The 21,403-nt window shown below is 42.4% G+C and overlaps 1 protein-coding gene and 1 long non-coding RNA gene across 7 annotated transcripts in view; one reads left to right on the top strand and one right to left on the bottom strand.

Annotated features, from left to right (window-relative positions):
• KLF12 (KLF transcription factor 12) overlaps positions 1-7,270 on the bottom strand; it is a 420,803-nt gene extending 413,533 nt beyond the window's left edge. For 3 of the 6 annotated variants that reach the window (XM_087865095.1, XM_087865097.1, XM_045811080.2), the window contains exon 1: positions 6,748-7,270. The gene's annotated coding sequence lies outside the window, so the exon portion shown is untranslated. The other 3 variants (XM_045811084.2, XM_045811081.2, XM_087865092.1) reach the window with 2 other exon arrangements.
• A 662-nt stretch (positions 7,271-7,932) lies between these two features.
• Positions 7,933-19,375, top strand: LOC123801052 (uncharacterized). The gene is made up of 4 exons (XR_006782098.2): positions 7,933-8,486; positions 16,270-16,346; positions 18,874-18,972; positions 19,274-19,375. It is a non-coding gene; the product is annotated as an uncharacterized LOC123801052 (long non-coding RNA).
• Positions 19,376-21,403: the final 2,028 nt, after the last annotated feature.

The raw sequence follows: 21,403 nt of genomic DNA, 5'->3' as shown, positions 1-21,403 counted from the left end.
ATGTTAACTAACTGGAATTAAAAACTTACCAAAAAGAAAGAGAGAGAGAGGCACCGATATCCTGGAGCAGACTAATATTTATAGAGCACTAACTATGTACAAGGTACATATACTAGATGCTTTATGGACATCACAGTTTTAGTCCTCAAACACGGTCTACAACGTTGACATTATTTGTTCTTGTTTTTACTTATCAGTGAGTAAAAGGAGACTTGGAGAATTAACTTGCCCCGTTAGACAGCCAAAACCTGAGTAGTCTGAGGCTTCAAATCCAGCACTGTTTGACTCCACCACAAAGCTTCATTTTACCAAAAGAAAAGAAAAATTTAGGAAAATGTCATGAACTGTGGCATGGCTAATAGCGTTGAATATACATAGCTAGAGATGAAAAGATTCAGGTAGGAAATATCCATGATACTGGCATTTAGCTACTGAAGGGTTAGTGGCAGAGACTGCACTCCTTAATTTGTTCTTTCCATAAATATTTTAGCACTGTATGATCAGTCACAATGGTAGGCACTGGGTGAGAAGCCAGGACAGTAACTATGAAGAAGATACATTTCCTGATCTCGAGGGGCTTAGTACTGGGAGGCGACAAGGCAAGTCAACAAGCAATTATAAGAGACGGAACAGCATGTACTATAGGGCCATAGAAGACAGACTGGAACTCTGCATGTTCTTAAAGCAAGCCATGGTAATTAAAGAGTCCCACAGAAAGTGATGTTTACAGTAATAGTTGTAACATGAACAGGAGTTAGGCAGGGTGTATGTGCCACACGAAAGAGTCTAAAACGAGTTATACTGATGAGCTACTTTGAGCATTTCTTTGCTCTTGCAAGAATAGTGTTTACACAGAGTGTGAAAAAATATTTTGTTTCTTAACTGAAGAAAATGTAGCTGGAGAGAAATTATCTAAATTAATATTGTTCTTAATTTTTCTCAAATGTATGTGCGTCAAGAAATGTGTGTGGCAGAAAAAGGTGTGACTATAAATGTGTTCAACAGATTTTCAAATATCGGTGTAATATCTCCATCATTTACCTTTTTTTACTGTGCACGTATTGTGTTACAGTGTTTTGGGTCTAACCAAGACACTTTAAGCCATAAATCAGACATAGCTTAATCAACAGAATCTTGGCTTAACTAGGGATTTGCAGTTCAATAGACTGTTCTAAATTACAGTACAACAGCACAAACGTAACGATTCTATAAAAAAAAAAAAAAATTAAGGGCATTTTTAATGACCGGTTGATAGAAGTTTCAGTTGACTCACTGAAGAAATAGCCTGGAGGTTTACAATCTCTAAATAATCACTGTTGATCTTTATTTTGTTTTCTGTAAAATGATCATGGGAACCGTATTTTCATGTACACTCTTTAGAAAAGCTCAGATACTTCACCTGCATTATATAAATGTTAATAGTAACTTTTATACCAGCTAGAGAAACTTTTTAAGAATGACTTTCTCAAGGTCACAGAGCAAATCTCTGGTGAGACAGGAATGGAATTCATGACCTTTGACTGCCAGAAGTTTTCTACCCACACTCGGAAATTCCTTCTCCATAAGTGTAATTTATATGCTCACTTTGAGAGGCTGGAAAGTTCATCCCTTGTAGGGATGTGGGGGATGGAGAGGGAGTGGTTTGCCTGTCAAATCAGTTGCCACACTAGTACTTTCTAGCTTTACAAAGTGATTTGTACCCACACTATCTCCTTTCACCCTCACCACAACCCTGTAAAATGCATATTATTTTTCCCATTTTCCAGACTCGGAGAGGTTAAGAAATGTGACCAAGGTCATCCAGAGTCAGTAAGCAAGAGCCCTGGATTCAAACTGTAATATCTCTGCTACTTAAATCAGTCCAGATAGCAGGATCTATAGTCTTAGCAGATACCTGATGGTGAAATGAATAAACGTTTTCTTTAGCATTATTTATTTCATTTTTTATAATCATTCACCTTGGTTGTCATTTAGCTTTGTTGGTTTGTTTTCTTTGGGGCAGGGTTGCTTTCATGTTGTAAGTTTGCTTGCTGAACTTAAAACCAAGTGAGAATAATATTACTAAACATAGGCTTTGAAAAAACAAACTTTGTGTGTTTTCCCTCTTTTTTATACAAGTGGGGGAGGGGGCTTTCTACCATAATTCTTGGTCTTAATGTATGTGGCACTGGGGGTGGGGGAGGTATATATACCAACATAGAGAATATAAAAACATTTATAAATATAAATACTATATATGTATACACACACATGTACATAAAATAGCAAGTACACACACGCATACATACATATACACACACATACATACACACACACACACATATATATATAATTACACATATACATCATGCCAGGAATTATTCTGAAAACCCTTAAGCATGGGGAATGTAGCACTGGGAACACAATTCCTGGCTCTCTAGGCCAGTCAGTTGTAACAGGGGCAGCTTCTATTACCTCTGATGGGACTGGGAAAACTATCCCAAAGCACGTTCCCATTCACCAGAGCAGCAGCAAGGTCTTTCCGCTACACCATCTGTACCTAAAAAGCGATACTGTTTGGACCAGTCCAATTATGCTAATATTCAAAAAGATATACCATGAAATTAGCAACGAAGGAGAAGCAGGACTTTAAGTTGAAAAAAAGACAGGAAGAAAGACCATACCAGAGAATTCTTTGGGTGAATATCCTGTAATCCACTGCCAGACCAAAACAAATTTTTATGGAGCAACAGGACTACTCAAGTAGCCACTTTTATGACAATAAACACCCAAAACCGAAAAATCCTTTTGTAACATAATTACTGAGAATATATGGAGAAAGCAACCATTTAATCCACAGCTTGTGTTCTCTACCACAAGAACTCAAAAGCTGACATCAGATGGGGTGTGGCTGGTCTAGGCCCTGAGAATGAATTCTGGCCTGTTGAAGTCAGACAGCTCTCTGGACGGGTCTGGGATCTAGAGACACAGCAGATCTCACAGAGCCTAAGGCTGTTGACCTCCTGGGCACAGGGCAAGGCCCATCTGTTTACTTGCATTTTGATTTTGGGAGCTGTGGTTGTGGTGGATGAGTTAAGGCTGTGGTTTATAGGGTGTTGCCAGTGATTTAATTTTAATATTTTTCCCCTTACATTTTGTACATACTTAAGATTGAAAGCTGTGCGTAATTTGTAGGCTGAAAAATAAATAACTATAAAATTTAAAACAGAAAATGAACAGACACTGGGCAAAAAGGCAGATATTTCCACTCTACTGGCATACGGTATTTTCAAAATGTACATGATAAAGGTAAGCAACTGCGACCTATTTTAGGAATTATTTATAAAAATGAAAGTTGTTCTCTACAAAGAAAAAGATAATCATGGGTGTCGATTTTAAATAAAGCAGTGTGGGGTTTTTTAGCTCTTGTTCATTAATCAACATGGAAGCACAAGTGGGGAGACTTCCTTATCCAAAAGAAGAATGACTTCAAATGAGTTTGTGCCTCTAGTATTGTGGAATACAACTATGTTGCATTAATCCGCAAATCATCAACAGTTGCATTTAGGAAGTTAACACTCTAAGAAGATTGTTTCTCTTACAATATAAAGAAAACTGTTTAGCACCCCCAATTTAATGTGACTGTACTAATGAAATTCACATAAATATGAAATTCCAGACTTTCCATTTCATAACAATGGTAAAAACGTCCAGGGCCTTTATATGTTCAACTATTTAACAATATCACCTCACTGGTAAGGTTACTCAATACTCGAGATTAACCAACACTGGCTCAAGTTCAAAATGTCCTTAGTGTAGGTCTAAAGGCCTAAGCCCTTGTGTCCTCCTTGCAGAAGAGAAAAAAAAAAACAAAAAACCAAAAAACAAAAACAAAAAAAACCCCACCTATGTTGAAGACCAAATTATTTCATGAAGCAGATAACAGCCTGCTTCATGATATAACATTTAAAACTCACTCCGTCTGTTAAAGTGCTTGTTTACTTTTCACAGGAGGTGGGGAAGTAATCCCCAAGGAGCATACATATTTTTAAATGACCAGAACACTATTGCTATTATATGCCTGGTGCACACTCTTCGGAATGAATGAACGTCAAGCATCCTGATTTGTTTTTCCCTCGGCCTGGGGAGAGCAAGCACACTAGTGTTCGCAGTCCCTTCCCTTTCTGTACACACATAGACTGCAGCTGTAGTAAACAACCACCAGCCAAGAGTTGCTAAGGTCAAGGTCTCAAATGCTACAGCAGGACCAGTTTTCTCCCAAATGACATTCGGTTACTGAAAAAGAACTTTCTGGAGAAAAAAAATATTAAGGGCTCATTGGCACAACAATTTTCATTCAATAAATAGTAAGACAAAAGCATTCCAAAATAAAGTTCATCTGACGAAGTTTCTTTTAAATATGCATTACTAAGTAATAAATAACGGAAGCAACTCAAAAATAAACGGAAACCCCTCAAGAACGACAAACCTGACAAAACTGACAAAACTATATCAGTTACACAGTTTTAAGTCATAAATTAAAACTTCCAAATTTTACCAGCCTTCATGTATTTCATAATAGTTACGGATTACAAGGCAGAATAACAAACCTCTCTCCTAAATACATTACAAGCATCTGCCAATACTTCTATGCTCTAATTGCTCTCTCCCCAACCCAAAGAAGCTTACCAGACTCAAGCTAGTCTTCACATTGACCAGGCTGCAGCAAGAGCTACAACTTATGCAACTGAAATGTTTGTCCTTCAACACCCCATGTCTACTAAGCTTCCACAGTTAAACATTTTCTAGCCTGGAAGTATACCCCTTTATCACAACCAATTTCTATGTGGTTTTAAAAAATGTAAACAACATGTGAATGAGGTCTACAAACAGCACAACCAGATTCTGGGGGGGGAGGGGGGTGTCACTGTTTTTATTAAATGCCAATTCCAAAGAGCATTTCTTAGATGATGGAATACACCCACTCTTAAAAGTGACCACTCCTATTCCCCTCACGAGCTGCATCCTGTTAAAAGCCACCCAATTTATTTCAAAGCATTTACTTATCTAAACAACCCTATCCTCCAGTAAGAAAGGGGCCTGGAGGCGTCTAGGTGGATTTGCAGAATGACGTTATGTGATTGACAGATGTCTACTGGAGCCACGGTGCACATGCACTAAATGTAAATAGACCTGCTCACCTCCCCGGTGTTACTGAGAAACACAGAATACTAAAGCTGATTTAAAATAAACTATCCGAGGGCTCGGCGGAGAATTCTATTAGCCAGTGGAATTGCTTAAAACAATCCATACAGAACGATACTTAAGCCATCTGTACAGTTAAATTAGAGAGCTGACAATATTAACCATACAAACTGTTTATCCAGATCACACATTCCGTTGTACTAATACTCTTTAACTCAACACAGTCAGTTTTTATCAGCTGAATTAAGGGTATTACTATTAAAGTATGCAAAACTCGAAGCGCAGGGTGAAGGGGGTTGGGAAGCTGCAGGGCATGTAACAAAGGAATTGGTACTTTTTCCAAGCGTTTGCCTCAAATGCACTTCGTAACAGAACTGTTGAGTGCACCCCACCCTTGTCCCCAAAGATAAAAGTTTTCAAAGTTCTAATAGGCAGTTCTCTACCCAACAAAAGCAGGATTGATTCTCCCCGTAGGGGAGCATCTAACACGAACACCAACTAATGTCGCGGAGGTCAAGTCCGAGTCCTGGGAGCAAGCTTCTAAGGCGAGAAGTGGCTCCCAGGCCGGCTCCGCGGGCTTCCCGGCTCGGGTGGACGTGCAAAGTTGCCCCTTGTCAACTCCGGCCGGCTCCCCCGTAATTGAAAATAACAGCCACGGGCCAGCCCCTGGCTACTTCCATGGACCAGGCACTGTAGCAAGTGACAGTTACACATCATTACGACCAGAGACAATAATGAATGTAGCACCAGGACCACTATTCATGCCAGCAGTGTCATCTCCGCCTTAACCCCTTCCCCTCCACTCTCTCCAGTGCACACCCACAGCCCACACAGCCCCGGTGCGGTAGCTATTCACCGAACTCGCTCTATTCCTGGGGGCAAACTACTTCCACAACCCCCCCCCCCCCAATTCAGCCCTGGTGTTTTATTTCTCATCCTTGGCAACTGTCAGGCAAACACTGCAACCAACAATTCCACTAGGGGTAGAAAAACATTTGCTCAATTCATGGTACTTGATAAGTTTAAAAAAAAAAAAAATGGGGGTGGGGGGGAGAAACCTCCCTCTTTCTTCTCCACATATCCGACCGACGTTACTTGCTTTGCAATAGCATCGCCCTCCCTCGGCCCCCTCCCGCTTCCCAACACTTTCCCCCTTTAAGAACACAGACCAACCAAAATGATTTAACTTGAGCAGATGACAGAAGGAAAATAAAACATGTTAAGAGAATACGGTCTGATTTGGGATGGCAAAAAAAAAAAAAAAAAAAGGAGGGGGTTGTTTATTTTGATAAGAAACGGAATCGGCACAGACCTGAACAGAAGCTGCAGAGCAGGAGAAATTGTTTTCTTTCCCTCACACAGAGTCCCCCTCTCTCTCCCTTTCTCTCTCTCGCACACACACGCGCGCGCACACACTCACTCTCGCACACACACGGCGTCACCCGCGCACACTCACACGCACACTCGCACACGCACAGGCAGAGCCTCTCAGCTGCTCTCTGCAGTTCTCAGGAAATGAATGGGGGGCAACCCAGGGAACTGTTGTACTTGCAAATGACTTACCCGGATCACATGATGCGCTAAATGTAGGGTGGGCCGGTGGGTGGAGGCTGCCGAGACGCGAGCCCCGGTCTAGCGTGGGGAGCCTCGCCAGGCCCGCATCGAATTACCCGGGGGCCCAGCCGAGGGGGTTGCAAGACGCCGCTTCTCCTCCCTTGCAGCCCGCAGCTCAGGAAACCGGAGAGGCGCGGGGGGTGGGGTGGGGTGGGGTGAGGTGAGGTGGGGTGAAAACACCAAACCCCCAAACAAAAGAGCTCCGGGTCCTCCTCCCCAGAAACAAAGCCCCGCCGCTGCGGGCGAGCCCCGGGGTGGGGCCGAGGGCGGGGGCGGCGGCGGGGAGGGGCTCGCTCAGCAGGCGCTAAGTCGCTTTATTGCCATAAAATGGGGCCCCCGAGCCGCTCCGCCCGAGGATTAGGAGGCGGGCTCAGAGTGTGATGGTTGAAATCCCCTGTGGGAAACTAACCCCTCCCCGCTCGCAGAGGTAGAAGGCAACACCCACTGCCCGGCCCTCGCCTCGCCGTCCGGGCCGCCGGGCTGGGGGGTGGGTCCGCGGAGCCTCCACCCCGCCCCACCCCGCTCCACCCCTGCCCCCGCCCCCCGGCCTCCGGCCTCGGCCGAGCTTCCCTTTCACCTGCACCACCTTGCTGCGGCACCCAAAATAACCTACACATGGCCAACGGAGCTTTGGGAGCCGTCGGCCGAGGGGGGCCCGCGGGGCCTCGCGGCGGGTGGAACCCCCGGATTGCAACTCGCCAGGCGAGGACTCGCGCTGAGCCGCGAGAAAGTCCCCTCTTTTGTGTCAGAGAGCGCAAGGCAGCCTTAGAAAAAGAATTCGGAGGCAAATCGAGCGCGGAGCCCGCTCGGCCCCCCGCCCCCTCCCCGCTCCGGCCCGGGTGGGGGCGTGCAGGGAGGGGGCCGGGCGCCCGAGCCGTCCCCGAGGCTCGCCCGCCGGCTAACTTGGAAAGGTGTGGGCGGAGCCGGCTCCAGCGGCCAGCCGAGGCTGCGGGCACGGCGGCGCGGCGGCTCCCGGGGACCGCCCCCGGGCGCTAGGCATCGCCCGGATCGGGCAACAATGGGGTCCGGGCAGGGGCAGTCCGGGCGGGCCGTGCCTTGGATGCTGGGGTGCGCTCGGGGGTGGGGCGGGCGGAGGGCTGGGCGTGGAAGGAAGGGAGATCATTGTTTGGGTTCGGGAGCGGCGCACGTTGCGGGCGAAGCGGGGGCGTCCTCCCTCCTGGTGCTTCACCTTGGGATGGATGGGGGCGGGGGGAGACGCATGCCTCGCTTGGGAAACCCGGCAGAAAGGGCGCCAGCCCGCGTTAGTTATTCGGGAAAGCAGGCGAACTTGGAGGAGCGGAAGGAAGCTGGAGCTGCAGACCCCTGCCGAGGCCCCGAGGGTTGTGGGGGCCGCGGTGTAGGGGAGTCCAACCCCCGGCCCTGTGCCCCAGGAGGGAGGCACGAGAAGCGGGCGGCCGGGAGCTGAGTCCTGGCGGCTCTCCTTGGCGGCCCCTCCCGCCCCGCCCCCGCGCCCGGGGGAGCGGATCCGCGGGATTCTGGGGCGGGAGAGAGGGGGCAGCAGCGGGGCGCCCGTTCCCGCCTCGGCTCGGAGGGCGTGGGGTCAGCGCCGCTCCGGAGGGTCGGCGGGGGCGGGGAGGAGACGGGGCGGAAGCGGACGGGCGGGGTGGGCTGGCCGGGCGCGGCGGTCAGCGGTGGAGATGCGAGCGCCACTTTTCTTGCAAACCTAGGTGAGCGCGCTGGGGCTCCCGGGCCCGCCGACACCCCTGCGCGGTGCCCCTGAGCCCGCCCCGCGCGGGAAACCGCCCTGGCAGTGGGAAGGCTGCGAAGGGGAAGTTTATGTTAGGAGAGCAAGATTTGCAGTAATGTGGCATGAAGTGGGGTGGGAAGAGAAACAAGGGAGAGGCCGAGAAACAAGGGAGAGGCCGAGAAACAGGAAATGAGAGCAAAGGAACGACTTCTAGCCAGGAAAAGCCGTGTTCTACATTTTGTGTGGCTTTTTCCAAACATTTCTAAAGGCCCGATGTGCGTTATTAATGAAAACAAAGGCAACGTACCGCCTGGTGCGGTCTCTGCCACCTGCCACAATCTGTACGTGAGGAATGATGGGAAAGGTGGTCCAGCCGATGAGTCCACAGCCCACTTCTGATTGTCACAGGATGAGTCAGTGGGCCTGCCTCTTAGACATAAAACAGAATTGAGAAGAGGGCTCTGCCCTGTTCTCAGGGTTCCGAAGAAGAACATATGGGATAAGTGTGACAGTGTCTGAAAATTGTGGGCCACTCCTTAAGCAAAGTCATCTTAGAAGACGAAAGCTGTGAGAGCAGGAAGGCGAGGGATTCCCACATCTGAAGACGTGGGTGTGGCAGGAATCGGAACCCCGAAGGAAAATGGGACCTGGAGGCTGAGGGGCCGTTGCAGGGTGGGGTCTCTATTAGGGGAACGCAGCTCCGGACCCCACCCCCTGGTCTGATCAGGGTAAACAGCCCCTTTCACTGCACTACATCTGGATGAAACATTAAGAGACATGTTTGAAAAATGGTAGAATATCAACAAATGCAGTGTTTAAAGGGAAAACTTGCCTCTACTAGAAACACTGTGAAGTTTCCCTCTAGGTGCGGCAGGGAGTGAAAGAAGTGAGTTTAACCGTAAGAGTGAAGGATGCTGTAAGAAATTATGTCATCGTGGCAGTTCTTGTACTAACGGCTCTTTCTCAGAGCTGAGTGGCGGACTGACCATAAATATGTTCTGTAGCAAGTGCTTTTCTGCACGTGGAAAAGCATTCCAAGCTGCACTCCCTTCTTTTGGAAACTGCCACAGGCATGTTAATAGAATGACAAAAGATAGAAAAAGTGCAATACTCCATTCCAGAGAGATAAGGAAATTAGGGGAAGGTCAAGGTTAAAATCCAAAATCTGGGTAATGTGGTTAAAAGAAGGGAGTACATCAAATATTAGGGAAAAAAATACTTGCAGATTTTTTTTTTTAATGTTGACAGATAAGAAAGAATAGAAATGTTGGATTAAGGCAACTCCCCACATCTAGAGGAAAGGGAAAAGAAAGAAAGATACAGGTTTAAAAAACAGAATCACTTCATTGTATGCGCTGGGGATGGGAGGGGAAGAGCAAAACCAAAGAATAAAGAAGGTGGTTATCATTGGGAGTTAGGATACTGGAGTAAATTATGTGTGTGTCTGTACATGCATTTGTGTACAGGCATACATTTCCAATTCAGTTCATATAACTCATTCCCTGTATAGAAATTAAACCAAGGTGTGAACAGAAGGGGAAAGGTAGAAAAATAGTACACATAGCCTAGCAAAAATATGTGCATATCTTCACATTTTGTCCCTTACCCTCCACTTCCATGTGTATGCAGGGATATAAAAAGTCAGAAAATGTAAACATGGCAAAATTATTTCACCAGGAATGTATAATTCTGACCGTATAAAAGAATGTTTTGAAATTACAGAATCATAAAATTTCAGTGTTGAAAGTATCTTTCAAATCCCATCCTTTATGTTACTTCAATTCTGTTTAAAACCAAGATTACAGGGGCGCCTGGGTGGCACAGTTGTTATGTGTCTGCCTTCAGCTCAGGGCGTGATCCTGGTGTTCTGGGATCGAGCCCCACATCAGGCTCCTCCACTAGGAGCCTGCTTCTTCCTCTCCCACTCCCCCTGCTTGTGTTCCCTCTCTCGCTGGCTGTCTCTGTCAAACAAATAAATACAATCTTTAAAAATAAAAAATTAAAAAAAAGAACCAAGATAACATGGGTTAGAGATGACTCATTTCCCTAAATTCATATACTTCTTTTACTTATTCGTAATTATCTCAGATACCAAAAGATGAATGGATGAACAAGGCAGCTAGAGGTTGTTATTCTGAGTTCTAAAACTTGGTATTCTTTTACCTAACATCTGGTCCCAGAGAAGAACATACACAAGCACCCTCAATGCAAATAATAGATCTCATTCAATGTAAATGATAAGGCAGAACTTACAAGTAGAGATTTTAAGTTATTGTAAAAATGTTACCTACCTGCAAACTTTTTGTCACATCTTCTTGCTTATGCTTCACCGGTGGTAATACTCTGAAAAATTAGTGTCAATGATAGAAAAATCTTGTACGGTATTAAGAGTATTATCCGTACCACACCCCGATTTCTCTAAGGTAAAGACTCTCTTCAGTATCTGTGTCTATTTAAAGTTCTTAAGCCTTTGGATTAGTGATGTCAAAGATCGCATGGATGATTTAACACTAATATCATTTCCGGCGGGGATGGGGGAACATTGAGTCCATTTTCAGAAGTAAAAGCTGTGTTGAAAGATTAGACTTGATTCGAAGTGAAAATAAAAGTGATTTCCAAAGCTTTAAATAAATCTTAAACTATAGACTTGATTTTTCCTAGGGTCAGAAGTGAATGTGTATTGTTAGGTTTCAATGCCCACTTTTTTTTACGCGTTGGATTTTGGCAATAATGTTCAGCAAAGGGAATTTTCCTGTTTGAGTTTGAGAAAGGCATGTAAAAAGCCTTACTAGGAATGCAAACAGCTGGTGATATTATGTGATTACATAGTAAACAACATGTTTTGATTTGAGTGAGGAGCTGTCTGGAAATTAGAGGAAAATGACATTTTATAACTTTGTTTTGTTGCAATCAGTACAGTTTTTGGTCCTTCTAGCTTAAATATCTTTATTGCGCCCTTAGACGTATCTCTTCTTTTCCAAGCCCCTACGTAGTCATTTCTATTCAAGTCTCCTGCAGCGCCTCTATTACCACATCCCTCCCCATCCTGCAGCTCTGAACCACTGGCCACCCTCCCTCAGATCCATTCCACCTCACCTCCAGCAAAGTCTTAATTATAGCATACCTACATTTAAAAAGCCAAAGTGACACAAATTAGTGTCAATACAGTACCATGACATTTAAGGGCCCCACTGAGATTTTCATATATTTCAGACTTCTAACCCAGGCCGACACCTTGTCATGCCCCGTCCATTCTAGCTGCCTTTAGTAGATGGTTCACCGCGCCTCCCCCCTCCCCATTATTGCTGTGGAATCTTCCCAAAACGATTCCATGACACCCCACACACAGAGATACATATCCCATCCTCTCACCACAAAATTATCTTTCTCTTCTTGGGGCTTCTTTTAATGTAATAGAAAGAGTGCCTTTCTGATTCTCCATTTTTTCCACGCATTTAAACGATATTTCCTGTACTTTGAAGGATTAACATGTATTGGGTCCTTACCTGGGCCTGTATGGGATACACAGTGTGAGATACACTGGCCCCAGTAGGTATCCAGCAAGTGTTAATTCCCTCACTTATTCTTAAGGTACTTACACCTTTCTGCTTTCATTAAATATTGTTGGCTCCCCTAGACAGGTAAACCATTTGAGAACTGAAGCTGCATCTTAACCATTTTTTTAGCCTTCCTTTTACTCCTCACACTATTTTGTACATAGTAGGTGATTAGTGAAATGTTTGTTGAGCCAATTAAAATGATATACAAACTTTGAGTGACATATGTTAAAACACAAGCTGAAAACCTGCGTTTCCATTTGGGTACAGATATTGAAACAACAAGCAAAACTGAAATGTGTTGATAAACACCTTTTGAACATGGATTCTGGCAACATTCCTCAAGGAACTTTCTCTTAAATTAGAAGTTTTTACATACAGAAATGTATCAGATTTGGAGCATATTTACCTAATTTCGTTGTCCCTATCATATTTAATCATTTAAAAATTATTGAACCAATTATACTACTTTTCATTCTTTAAGTAGGATTGTATTAAATAAAAATTTAATTTTTCATAACTAGAGGGAAAATTCATAGCAAATTCGTTTTTTAAAATGGCACTTTGCAAGTTTTTAGATTGCAAATGTTGGAGATATAATGTAATAAACAGATAATTTGCATTTTTTAAATATAACAAATTGAGGCATTATCAGATTTGAACTACAGCTATCCTTGCCTTTTTTATTTTTATAATTAGAAATTATGCCCCCATGGAAATAATCTAATTCAGCTAAAGTATACATAGTTTACAGAATACCACTTCACCTTCATGCTATATACAAGACACTAGCCTCAGTACTAGAAGCATATGAAGATGAGCTTGGATAAAAGTAAGGAATAACTATAATATAAAGTACAACTACAATATTCTGGTTAAAGTTATATCTGTTAGGAAACATTAAGAAGACTGTGGAGAAAGACTTTGTGGAGGTTAAAAGTTTCTTCAAAAGATATTTTTATTTTTTAATAATATGAACTATGTCATGTGTGTAAAGTAATATAAAGCATATATATGTTAAGGCATGTTCCCGTGGCCTCTTCCTAGCTTAAGTAATTGAGTATTTCCAATACTCAAAGCCCCCCCTGTGGTCATCCCAGTCACATCCCTCTCCTATCCCTACAGGGATAATTACTGTCTTTTTATGACTTGGCGTTCATCATTTTATTGCAATTTTTTATAAATATTTTTTATTTTGATATAAAGTCGTCAAAATCATTATTTTCCCTAGTAGTGAAGTGCCATTATTTATTTAACTTACCCCCCACATGAGAATTTTCTCCAAATTTTTGCAATTCTATTAGATAATACTATCTTAGCTTCTTTCTTTAAAAAAAAATTTTTTTAGTCTCCTCTAAGTTGTTACCAAAACAAAGATTATGAATTTGTTTTTACTGTTCTAGAAACATACTGCCAGATTATTTTTCAAAATTATTCTACCAGCTTAACCACGACCACATCATATACGAGAATACCATTTTCCCCGGGTTCTGGCTAACTGGGTGGTGTTCCAGTTAGTTGGGTGGTGCTTCGAAATAAAAAAATAAATAAAAATAAAAACTTTAAATTAGCAAACAGAAATGGCTTGCATTTTAATTCTTTGATTAGTAGAAACTGAACTCTAGGACTGGGTGACGTTGGTGGGTAGAAAGCTTGGGCTGAGTGAAACTGCTCTTGCCACAGCTTGCCTGAGAAGATGAGGGTCTGGCTCCTACAGGAGACGAACGTTGCAACAGCTGCAAAAGACATTACAAATTCAGACTAAAATTCAACGACCTGTTATTTTGGGAAAGGGGTGCAAGGGAAAGAAAATAGGAAACGCTGTCTCATATTTCAAGTCCTGGAAAGAAGAGAAAAAAAGGGTCTGAAAAGTAGGAAATTCAGGAGTACTGGCGTGTTTACAGTTCTGATAAATGTGGAAGTCATGTAAATAGATCATTCTTTCTATCAGATTTGAAGATAAAATAGTTGGAGAACTGATAGAAAAGAATAGAAAAAAATTAAAACTTAGAAACTTGGGAATAAAAGAACATGAAAGGAAAATATAGGGGGAGGGAGAAGATCACCACTTACTTAGTATCGCTTTACTTCCCTTTGCAAACAGCAGAAAACCTGACTAATGGCTGCTGAAGATACATATTTTTTTTTTGTCCCAACCCCTCCTTCAACAAAACAAGAAGCCCAAAGGGAGGCAGCTTCAGCTGAAGACTGTGCAGCTGCTCTGGTGCCACAAGCCCCCAAAGCTCATTTTGTTTTCCTGCTCCCCTTCCTCCCAGTAGGAAGAAGGAAAAAGGCTAAAGGTAAAGGCCAAGTCTATTCCTTTCAGAAAGTTTTCTGGAAGCCTCACCTGTTACCATCTGCTTCTATTTCCTTGGCCAGAATTGGGTCACATGCCTTCGTGGAAACCAATCACAGGAGAGTAGACAAGGAGAAGGGGATTGCAGATGGAATGTGGGGCAGTCAGCTGACGGTGTCTGCCGTTTCACAATATAATTGTGCAGAATGTTAATAGTCGTAAGATGCAAACCGTCATGTTGCTGAGGTTCTCTGCGGACTTCTTGCTGGCAGGGTGTTTAGGCTTATAAGATATTGACACCGTCATTGTAAAAACATCAATTCATCAACTACCAAAAAAAAAAAAAAAAGATTTGATGATGTTTCTTTACATGTATTTTTTTCCACACAATGTGGTGGTTTTAAAAAGTCATTGAGGTGCACAAACCATATGTAGTTGATTTCAGATTAATCCATGTGTGATTTACCTAAGGCAGAATGTGAATCCCAGCGTTGCTTCACCCAGTTGCATAGTCTGGTTACGGCTCATCTTTCTACCCCATCGATTTACACCGAGAAATGAACATTAATTTTTAAAAGTTGAATAAACAAGCCATAATGAGAAAGGTAAATACCAACTGCATTTGTATTTCACACTCAAATATTACTGAGTCATTAGTGTAAGAGCTTGCACCTGTGAACCGAAAGTCCTCAACTGATTCTGGGTCTCATCACTTGAGGGAGTGACCCTTGACAGCTCGCCTCATTTTTCTTGGTTTCAGTTTTCCTCCCTGTACAACTGGGGCGGTACCTTCTTCACAAGGATGTGAAGAACTAACAAGGTCATACATACCTTCCCCTCTAAGGCTGTGAAACTATGCGATTTGGCAAGAATTGTGTCCGAACACTTCTCAGGTGTCCCACCAGTGCCTCAGTTACCACCCAAAACACAAGTCCTCACAACTTTTTGAAGGAAAAATGAAAGCAACTTCCAAATTGCCTAGCACATACCCACACATAGCAGGTGCCCTATAATTATTTATTTTCCTTATATATTAGCTTTGTTATTAGCTTCTTTAATACAAATAACTTATTTTTTGTTTACTATTAAAATAGAGCTACAAGAATAGTAGAGCTGTTTGTAAAGAAAAATCATCTAAAGGAATGTATGAGATTTCTACATATTAGTTGACTAAGATGTTTGCTCCCAGTTAACTCAATTAGCAAAGATTAGTAGTTTCCTAGATTTGGGATACATCTGTTTTAACTGACCTATCTTTCAAGTTAGAATACATATAAAGTTCAAATAATTTAAACTATATCTATGACTTAAAACAAGTTTATTCTTAAAAAAAATAGACTCTTAATTAAGAACTTTTCTTTCCTTCCTTCCCTTCTTCCTCTTTTCCTCCTCCTTCTCTCTTTCTCCCTTTTTAAGATAGGGACAAATTGTGGATAATTTATCCACAAAGACGTAGGTCTCCCAGTTCTGTATTTTTATCCAGTTTACAAATTAACCTTTTTGAACCTTTTACACAAAATTCAAATACAAATTCCATTCTTAATTTCAGCTAAAAATGGCCATGGCAAATGAAGGAACAGAACAAAAACCTTCCTCAAGACAACACTAAACATCACTACCTCGTTTTTAAACGGACATTTATTAACCCTTTACTATGTGCCACACCAGTGCTGGTCAAAGCATTTTGCATACAGTTTATTTACTCTTGCAAGAATTCTATGAGCTTCTACTATTGTTTTTACTTCCACAGGGTGGCCCTTGTCAAACTATTTTAAGTTGCAAGCCCCACAAGCACTCCTGGTCCCCTTTCCTTTTATCTTTCTCTGTACACCACTCAACACCATCGAATATACTATACATTTTGCTTCTTGCTTTATTGTCATTGCTTACTTCTATGTATCCCTCCGCAGCCTACCTCCACGAGATTGGGATTTCCAAAGTGCAGAGGATTTTTCTCTGGTGTTCGCGGCTGCAGCCCTGTCATGAGGTAGGCGCTCAATAAATACTTAAAAAGGAACACAATTCCCATAGCACAGATTAGGACTCTGAGGCACCTGGTGCTTTCATATTTTTTTTTTTTTTTACGATTTATTTATTTATTTGAGAGAGAGAGGAGAGCATGCACACGCACGAGCAGGGGGAGGGAGGGCAGAGAGGGAGAAACTGAAGCGGACTCCCGCAGAGCACGGAGCCTGAGGCAAGGCTCCATCTCAGGACCCTGAGATCAAACCTGAGCCAAAATCAAGAGTTGGTGGGTTAACCGACTGAGCCACCCAGGTGCCCCATCATTTTATCTTCAAAACAACAATTACAAGGATTTTGTACCATCTGTCATCAATTGTTATGCTATAAATCATGTCTATGTAGTTCATTAGCATGCAAGGGCTTGATACCTTCCGCAGACCCAGCGGCTAAAAATGGGTCTCCGGACTCAACTGGTTGTTGTAAAATCACCAGAGGATAGAGAGCTTCTTTGAAAATGAGAACGAAACCACGGCAAAAAACATTGAATACATGGCCATTGGCTATTGCTACTATATCGACACATTTGTATATTACTTGTATTTAAATAAAACACTGATTGCTTAACTAAAATATGGCGTCACACCTTCATATTTCTTTCACACCAATCACTGACTATTTGTTGTACGTAAGGAATTCTTTAGTCTTGGGAACTAAGCAGTGTAACATGGGGGAATAAATGTATGGCTGAACACTATCTATATTTTAACTACTGAGAGAGAAAAATTAGATGGAATCATAATATTTTCATCCTCACGTTATGCCTGGAACTTTTATGCCTAAGTATTAAGATGATAGGTGCTATAGAAAAGGTAAATAAATACAACAGAGGAAGTCTATTTAGTTATTTTAGAGCTGTTGTATTGAAATACTGCCTTGTTTACAATTTTCAACTCCACAAATCCTCATCAATTATTAAATATTTTCCTCATTGAATTAAGCAGGGCAACTGTATTTTCTCAGGAGAAAACATCAGGTGAAACATAAGGCTTACTTTTAACATATAAAAATGTTCCTATATGAATGAAATTCTATAGCTTTATTACACTACTCATCCCACCCCCACCCTAAGCAGAAAGTATACATTCCATTTATTACACAAAAGGACAAAGAATTTAAATCCGTTCTTTATTTCTTTGAAACTGGAAGCAGTTCTTTCTTATTGAATGACAGAATAAAATATTTCATAGAACTTAACCACTGTGTTCTAGGCATTGTGCTTGGTACTGTCCTGGCTGACCCCAGAAAGGCTACAATGAAGATAAGCATATAGGCAGAAGTCAGGGAGAGGAAGTGACTGTCACATCTTACAGTGCAAAATGGTACATGGTCCTTCACCATCACTTATTTTTCAATGGGATGGCTATATTAACATCTCCTTTATTCATTTACCAAAATTACCCATTAAAAAGTTTGGTTGAGTAGTGTTCTATAATGATACAATTTGCTATTCGCATGCTTCTTTGTTTCATTACGAGTTATGCTCATTGTTTATATGGCTTTTTGCCGCTAGAACTGTTATCCACATGCATGAGTTCACTGGGCAGCCGCCTAGACAAGAAACATATGGCTGGGTCTGCTGCGAAAATCTAGACGCGCACCACACGTAATCCTATCCTTCTTCATGCACGTGTATTGACTTGTGTCCATTCGTGCACATCGACATTTGGGACCTGTATTTCTTACTAATGAAAATATTTATAGAATCTAACCCCCCAAATACTTATAAATATCACTTTTATTTACTAACATGTAATCAAGCTACAAAGAAATATTATGCCATTTTATCTAGATGCATCAAAGTTAGAAAGGAGATAGGCAGTCCTCTATGGATTTGGCAATAAACCCTGGACTTCAGGTTTTTAGCTCCTATTTCTGAACCTAGTCTTGGATCAGGTTCCAAGGTTCACAGCAGACATATTCAAGCACATTTAAAGCTATATTCAAAGTGTATTTCTTATTCTTAGCATCACAAAGTCTAAGAATTATCTTCTTACAGCAAGCAAGCAAACTTAATTCTTTCAAATTTCAAATCTAAAGGGAGGCTTTAGTTTTAACTTAAACATGTTTGTTTGTTTGTTTAAAAAAAAACAATTGCTGTAATTATCTTGAAATTTTGTCAAGGTAGCATACTTTGAAAATTGTTAGGGCCAGATCTTAGAGTGAGTGTAAAGCAGGTACTTTAAAGGACATGAATTGCTAGCAAAGCACATCTAACTTAAAGGGGGGAAAGTTTAAATGGTCAGAGACCTTTGAATAAAAAAGCACATTAAACGAACATCTTAACCATGGAGTTATAAATATGTCAGAAACAGGCTTTGCTGCTGCTCCGGGAGTGGAATGATTTTGCCATGTTGTTGACCTTTTACTAAAACCAGTTAACCCTTTAGTAACCTTTATTTTCCCATCAGGAGCAATACCTGCTTGGAAAGGAAATGTGAGACCGCAAATCTAAAATAATATTATTTTGTTACTATTATTATCCCCAACAGAAAAGCCATTTCTTTCTGCAAGAATGCAGCACAAGTTTGCTAAACCTCTGATGTAGACTGTCATCAGAATCGCAGGGAGAAAACAGATGAAGAAAATTGGTGAGGAGCAGTGGGTTCGCTTTGTACTTTCAAGAACCAAATCTATCTGTATCAAATGTTTTCTTTTAAAAACATTCTTAATTTAATTCCTTTTCCCACACCGTTAATAAAGAACCAACACTGATCTTTACAATTTCATAGGACTTTTAATTTAGAGAAGTGCTCCCTATCAGTGCCTGCATTCTCTTGTTACAGTCCGCATGTAAAAAATCAATGTGCTAAGTGCTTGATGTGTTTTATCTCATTTAATCCTCACAATAGCCAGTGAGGTAGGTGATATCTTCTCTGTTTTTCAAAAAAGAAAACCGAGATCCGTGGAGTTAACCTGTTTCCAAGGTGACCCGGGTAGTAGGAAATGAAGCTGAGATTGGCTCCTATGTTAATGGACTTCAGGTAAGTACTCTTAATCACTGTGTATTCTGTACCCACAACTGGGGAAGGAAATGTCTTAGTGGACATTTAGATACTGAGTGTGGAAGACTTGCCAGGATCTCCCAGCCTGTGCATGTCAGGTTTGAGTTCCTGGATCTGAGCACATTGTTCTTCCCATGGGACTGAATTGTTATGAAGGTTTCTTTTTCTTTCTTTCTTTTTTTTTTTTTTTAAGATTTTTATTTATTTGACACAGAGACAGCCAGTGAGAGAGAGACAAGCAGGGGGAGTGGGAGAAGAAGAAGCAGGCTCCCAGCAGAGGAGCCCGATGTGGGGCCCGATGTGGGGCTCGATATGGGGCTCGATCCCAGGACCCTGGGATCACGCCCTGAGCCGAAGGCAGATGCTTAACGACTGAGCCACCCAGGCGCCCCTCTTATGAAGGTTTCTTATAACCCCATTATGGTTCATGAATGAGGCGCTTCAGAAAAAAACTCGTGAGCTCTTTCCTAATTGTTTACCTAGAGAGTTAAGTTTTGCATCTAGTTCAGAAGTTGCCCCTTGTAGATGGATAGGGGTGACTTCAAGAGCTTCTCTTGGGTACTGGTGAGCACCTTTGGTGGTACCATAGTTGTGGCAGTGATTTTCCCAACCGAAGTCCATGGAACAGTGTTCTGGAGGGTGCTAATAGGTGGTGCTACACTAAGAGTTCTGTGCTCTCAAACAGTTGGAAAAACCTGGTTATACAATGTTAAGCATCGTTCCTTGAGGAGGATGCTGTAGCAGCTGGTAACCTCTTCATCGACTCTAGAAGAGAGCCAACATGGTATACAAGGGTTTCCCAAATTATTTAATCCAACACATTTTTTCAAATACATTTTTTAATAATCTGAGAATATTTTCCCAAGAAATAGGAGCCCCCAAATACTCATTTGGGATATAAGCGCTGCCCAGTTACCTTAGGACATTTCCTTTCTTTTTTTTTAAAGATTTATTTATTTATTAGAGAGAGACAGCCAGCGAGAGAGGGAACACAAGCAGGGGGAGTGGGAGAGGAAGAAGCAAGCTCATAGCGGAGGAGCCTGATGTGGGGCTCGATCCCATAACGCCGGGATCACGCCCTGAGCCGAAGGCAGACGCTTAACCACTGTGCCACCCAGGCGCCCCACCTTAGGACATTTCCTGACCCATTGACTCTTCTATACCTGTCTCACCTCACACTTCCAAACCTCATCTTCCATCCTCACTGTCTGGTGATAGCCTTCCTTCCCATTTCCCTGAGAGAACAGAAACCCTCAAGAGCGGATTTTCCACATATATGCTTTCACACCCCAGTTACCCATCTTTTTACAGCTCCACCTTTCCTCATGATACCATGAATAAGCCACCAATTCTCCCCTCTAAAGCCAGCTCCTGCTCCCAGCATTACATCCCTGTCTTCCCACCCCATCATGGCTATTGCTCTAGGAATTTTCTCACTTCTGCATTGCCAGGTTTTCCTCCTCCACTGAATCGTGACCTTCAGCACACAACATCCGGTCATTTACCAAGTCTTAGAAAAAAAGTTTAAAAATCATTCTCCTGACCACACAGTGTCCTCCAGCTCCTGCCCCATATCTATTCTCAGGATAACAAAAGTCTGCTGAGAAGTGTCCTGTTTTTCCTGTACTCCATTTCTCTTCTCCCATACTCTTGAAACCAGTTCAGACTTCCATCCCCACCACTCTACTAAAACTACACTTGTGAGGGTCAACAAAAATTAAATCTAGGGTTTAAACCTAGTGGCAAGGGACTCCTGGGTGGCTCAGTTGGTTAAGCATCTGCCTTCCGCTCAGGTCATGATCCCAGGGTCCTGGGATCTCGTTCCTCATCAGGCTCCCTGCTCAGCAGGAAGTCTGCTTCTCTCTCTGTCTGCCGCTATCTATACAGTGATAGCTCTCAAATGTGTATCTTAAGGGGCCCCTAAGTCCAGATTGATATATTCTACTGTCTATGCTATAGCTAAACTCATATGCATATAGACACCTAAAATTAAGTTGTCTAAAACTAAGCTCCAGAT

This window comes from Ursus americanus, chromosome 10, assembly GCF_024610735.1.
Source record: "Ursus americanus isolate L20-20 chromosome 10, mUrsAme1.1.p, whole genome shotgun sequence".
Taxonomy (NCBI): domain Eukaryota; kingdom Metazoa; phylum Chordata; class Mammalia; order Carnivora; family Ursidae; genus Ursus; species Ursus americanus.
The sequence above is the reverse complement of the archived record's forward strand: the minus strand, read 5'-3'. Positions and strand labels throughout refer to the sequence as shown.